Consider the following 5,465-nt stretch of genomic DNA (forward strand, 5'->3'; position numbering starts at 1 on the left):
AGTCAAGGCTATGGTTTTCCCAGTAGTCATGTATGGATGTGAGAGTTGGATTGTAAAGAAAGCTGGGCACTGAAGAATTGATGCTTTTGAACTGTGGTGTTTTGAGAAGACTCTTGAGAGTTTCTTGGACTACAAGGAGATCCAACCAGTCCATCCTACAGGAGATCAGTCCTGGGTGTTCATTGGAAGGACTGATGTTGAAGCTGAAACTCCAATACTTTGGCCACATGATGCAAAGAACTGACTCATTTGAAAAGACCCTGATGCTGGGAAAGATTGAGGGCAGGAGGAGAAGGGGACGACAGAGGATGCGATGTTTGGATGGCATCACCGGCTCGATGGACATAAGTATGAGTAAACTCTGGGAGTTGGTGATGGACAGGGAGGCCTGGTGTGCTGCAGTCCATGGGGTTGCAAAGAGTCAGACACGAGTGAGCCACTGAACTGAACTGACTGACAGGTTCAATCCCTGGCCCAGGAAGATCCCACATGCCATGGGGCATCTAAGCTGGTGCTCCATGCCCTTCTCCAGGGGATCTTCCTGACCCAGGAATCAAGCCTGGGTCTCTCACATTGCAGGCAGGTTCTTTACTGTCTGAGCTACATTAAATACACCTGCTATCTTCTAGGGACACCATCATGCTCATCCTTAAAATCATGCCTCTAGGGATTTCTGAGTTGTCCAATGGTTAGGACACAGCACTTTCATTGCCAGGGCCCTGGGTCTTATCCCTGGTTGGGAAACTAAAGATGCTGCAAGCCATGCTGAGTGGCCCATAACTCACTAAATAAAATAATACCTTTAATCACAGTAACCCTTGCTTAGAAACTTGTTCTCCATCACCTAGCAAATAAAGTAAAACAGATCCAATTAACCTTTCCAGCCAGTATGGCTTATGGAATCAGACAGACACAGATCCAAGTCCTGAATCAGAAAGACACAGATTCAACCTAGCCAGTAAAATGGGTTTCCCAATAACTATGAAGTTTAGCAAGAATGCCCCATGTAGGGATATTTATAGCTGAATCACTTTGCTGTACAGCAGAAATTCATACAATATTGTTAACAAACTATACTTCAATAGTAATTAAAATATTCTCCTTCCCTTGCTCTTTTTAGCTGATGAAAAAAATACTAATTCTCACGTTTGCTTTTAGGAATCTGTATTAAAAATGAATGGTTGAGTCAATCCCTTTCAGAGTGTCAGGTGCCATTATTTTCCCTCTCAAGAATAGCACACTTTTTATTTTGCATGTCTGCCAAATTGTCCAAGAATGTGTGACATACAGTTGCTTGGATTGATCTTGTGAAGCCTCTTCCTCATAAGCTCTATCTGCTTCATATTAAGAAGGTAAGTGAAAAATCGTTTTTAAAATAGAAAAATGGACTAATTTGTTTATTTGAATCTGATGTATATCAAATGACATCTGGCTAGCTATATGATGAGACAAGTGGGATAAAATTAAAACCAGAGGCAGCATTTTGCCAGATTCTGCTACAAATGAACCTTAGGAAGTATACCTAGGCTAATGACAAAGTAATCATGTAATTTACCCTCCTAGATCATTTTGAGAGTGAAAGCGGAACATCTTAATAATTGTGCTGGCATAGCAGGCATGAACCAAAACATAGGATCATGTTGTCTCATGGATATCACCATGAAAATACTATTTGCTGTATCAGAATTTTAATGCTAAATTAACATGTCCTAAAAGTTATCTCTTTGTTCTATTTCTACCAGCATTTGTTAACCATCTACCATGTGCTAGTTTCTATGATGTATGTTGTGTGGTTTGGATGATGGGCTCAGTACTGGAGGATAAATAACAAGCTGGGTGGACATGGACATAAATGAGCATTCCTGGTGTAATTTGGATGGTAGTAAAGATATGAATTCTCTGTATAGCAGAAGTGATAAACTGGAATTTAGATTTGGGATAGGAGGGAGGATTATAAAAGACTTGAAATGTTTGAGCTAAGCCTTGAAGGATAGTTTCGATTGAAAGTATTAGTGTGCCACTCAGGTATGACCTAAAACAAATCCCTTATGATTATACAGTGGAAGTGACAAATAGATTCAAGGGATTAGATCTCTATCAGAGAACTGAACTCTGATAGAGTGCCTGAAAACTATGGACAGAGGTTCCTAACATTGTACAGATGGCAGTGACGAAAACCATCCCAAAGAAAAAGAAATTAACAAGGCAACATGGTTGTCTGAGGAGGCCTTACAAATAGTTGAGAAAATAAGAGAAGCAAAAGGCAAAGGAGAAAAGGAAAGATATACCCATCTGAATGCAGAGTTGCAAAGAAAAGGAGAGATAAGAAAGCCTTCTTAAGTGAATAGTGAAAAGAAATAGAGGAAAACAATAGAATGGGAAAGACTAGCAATCTCTTCAAGAAAATTAGAGATAGCAAGGGAACACTTCATGCAAAGATGGGCACAATAACGGACAGAAACAATATGGATCTAAAAGAAGCAGAAGACATTAAGAAGAAGTGGTAAGAATACACAGAACTGTGCAAAAAAAAGGTCTTAATGACCCGGATAAGCACTATGGTGTGGTCACTCACCTAGAGCCAGACATTCTGGAGTGTGAAGTCAAGTGGGCCTTAGGAAGCATTACTGCCAACAAAGCTAGTGGAGGTGATGGAATTCTCGCTGAGCTATTTCAAATACTAAAAGATGATGCTGTTAAAGTGCCTCACTCTATATGCCAGCAAATTTGGAAAACTCAGCAGTGGCCACAGGACTGGAAAAAGTCAGTTTTCATTCCAATACCAAAGAAAGGCAATACCAAAGAATGTCCAACTACCACACAGTTGCACTCATTTCACATGCTAGCAAAGTAATGCTCAAAATCCTTCAAGTTAGGCTTAAACAACGTGAACTGAGAACTTGCAGATGTACAAGCTGGATTTAGAAAAAGCAGAGAAACCAAAGATAAAATTGCCAACATCCATTGGGTCTTAGGAAAAGCAAGGGAATTCCAGAAAAATGTCTACTTCTGCTTCATTGACTATGCTAAAGCCTATGACTGTGTGGATCACAAAAAATACTGTGGAAAATTCTTAAAGAGATGGGAATACCAGACCACCTTACCTGCCTCCTGAGAAACCTGTATGCAGGTCAAGAAGCAGCAGTTAGAACTGCTACATGGAACAACAGACTGGTTCAAAATTGGGAAAGGAGTATGTCAAGCCTGTATATAGTCACCCTGCTTATTTAACTTATATACAGAGTACATAATGCAATATGCTGAGCTGGATGAATCGCAAGGCTGTATCCAGATTTTGGGGAGAAATATCAACCTCAGATATACTGATGATTCCGCTCTGATAGCAGAGAGTGAAGAGGAACTGAGAGCCTCTTGATAAAGGTGAAAGAGGAGAGTGAACAAGGTGGCTTAAAATTCAATACTCATAAAACTAAGATCAGGGAATCTGGTTCCACCACTTCATGGCAATTAGATGGGGAAATAATAGAAACAGTGACAGATTTTCTTTTATTGAGCTCCAATGTCACTGCAACAGTGATTGCAGCCATGAAATTAAAAGACTTTTCTTGAAGAAAAGCTATGACAGACCTAGACAGTGTATAAAAAATCAGAGACATTACTTTGCTGACAAAGGTCCATATAGTCAAAGCTTTGGTTTTTCCAGTAGTTATATTGGATGTGAGAGCTGGACCATAAAGAAGGTTGAGCGCCAAAAATTGATGCTTTTGAACTGTGGTGCTGGAGAATACTCTTGAAAATCCCCTGAACAGTGAGGGGATGAAACCAATCATTTCTAAAGGAAATCAACCCTGAATTTTCATTGGAAGGACTGATGCTGTAACTCCATCTGTACTGTAACTCCAGTACTTTGGACACCTGATGCGAGGAGCCGACTCACTGGAAAAGACCTTGATACTGGGAAAGAGGAGGTGCACGTTAGCAGGAAGTCAGGTAGGTTGGTGTGGGTGGAGAATGAAGATTATAGGAGAACAAAGTGACAAATGAGGCTTGGAAAGTCAGTTATGCACAAGATTGTGAGGGCTTAATCACCTTAAGGGCCTTCCGTAGAAGGAAAAGCAGATTACTTCTTATATAAATCACTCCAAAAGATAATCAGATAATAGCATGAATAAAGTAAATGTAAATGTTTTCCCCAAGAAGCATATCTTCACATACATTTTTTATTCATTAAACTAGACATTACTTTGCCAACAAAGGCCCATCTAGTTAAGGCTATGGTTTTTCCAGTGGTCATGTATGGATGTGAGAGTTGGACTATAAAGAGAGCTGAGCACTGAAGAATTGTTGCTTTTGAACTGTGGTGTTGGAGAAGACTCTTAAGAGTCCCTTGGACTGCAAGGAGATCCAACCAGTCCCTCCTAAAGGAGATCAGTCCTGGATGTTCATTGGAGGGCTTGATGTTGAAGCTGAAACTCAATACTTTGGCCACCTGATGCAAAGAGCTGACTCATTTGAAAAGACCCTCATTTGAAAAGCTGGGAAAGATTGAGGGCAGGAGGAGAAGGGGACAACAGAGGATGAGATGGTTGGATGACATCACTGACACAGTGGACATGGGTTTGGGTGGATTCTGGGAGTTGGTGATGGACAGGGTGGCCTAGCATGCTGCAGTTCATCGGGTTGCAAAGAGTCAGACCTGACTGAGTGACTGAACTGAACTCATAGTGTGGTCCTCAGACCAGCAGTATGGTCTTCACTTGTGAGCATATCAGAAATGCAAATTCATGCTCCTCTACCTGAACTACTGAATCCAAATTTCTTGTGATTGGACACATGAAACCATTTTAACCAGCTCTCCAAGGGGATTCTTAAAGCTCATTAAAGTTTGAAAAGCAATGCATTAAACATTTATCAAGTGCCTCCTTGCTGTCAGCTTCCATGTTGTACACTGGAGGTATGGAGTTGAGTTGAATGAGGTAAAATCTCAACCCTTGATGGCTGAACAGTAACACCTAAATGAGAATCTCCTGTATGAGAGACAAGCCACAAGGGGATGAAATTGTCAGCTAGGATGTGATGCTTTACTGACAGGTTTTCCATGACTCCAGTACTAAAAATTACAGATATATTCCAGAATTTTCCAGGGAAGAAAGGTAATCTTTCCTTAGCATGTAGAGCAAACATTTGTTTCATATATATATATATATATATATATATATATATATATATAGCTGAATTTGTCTTCAGTAGTAGTTCAAATGCTTGTAATGCTTTGAAAAAATGCTGTGCTATTTAAGTTTTATCTTTTTAATAACTTTGCTTAAATTTTCTGTTTTTGGGATGTGTTCATCAACTCAGAAACATTTAAGCACTTAATAATCCTTAGCCATGGTCAGTTATTCTTTATTTTAAATTATCAAATAGTTCAAATATACTGAAATATCCATCTACCTATCCTGGAGATATAACCTGTTATCATTTTGTTATGTGAAAGAAATATTTTA

This window comes from Ovis canadensis, chromosome X, assembly GCF_042477335.2.
Source record: "Ovis canadensis isolate MfBH-ARS-UI-01 breed Bighorn chromosome X, ARS-UI_OviCan_v2, whole genome shotgun sequence".
Taxonomy (NCBI): Eukaryota; Metazoa; Chordata; class Mammalia; order Artiodactyla; family Bovidae; genus Ovis; species Ovis canadensis.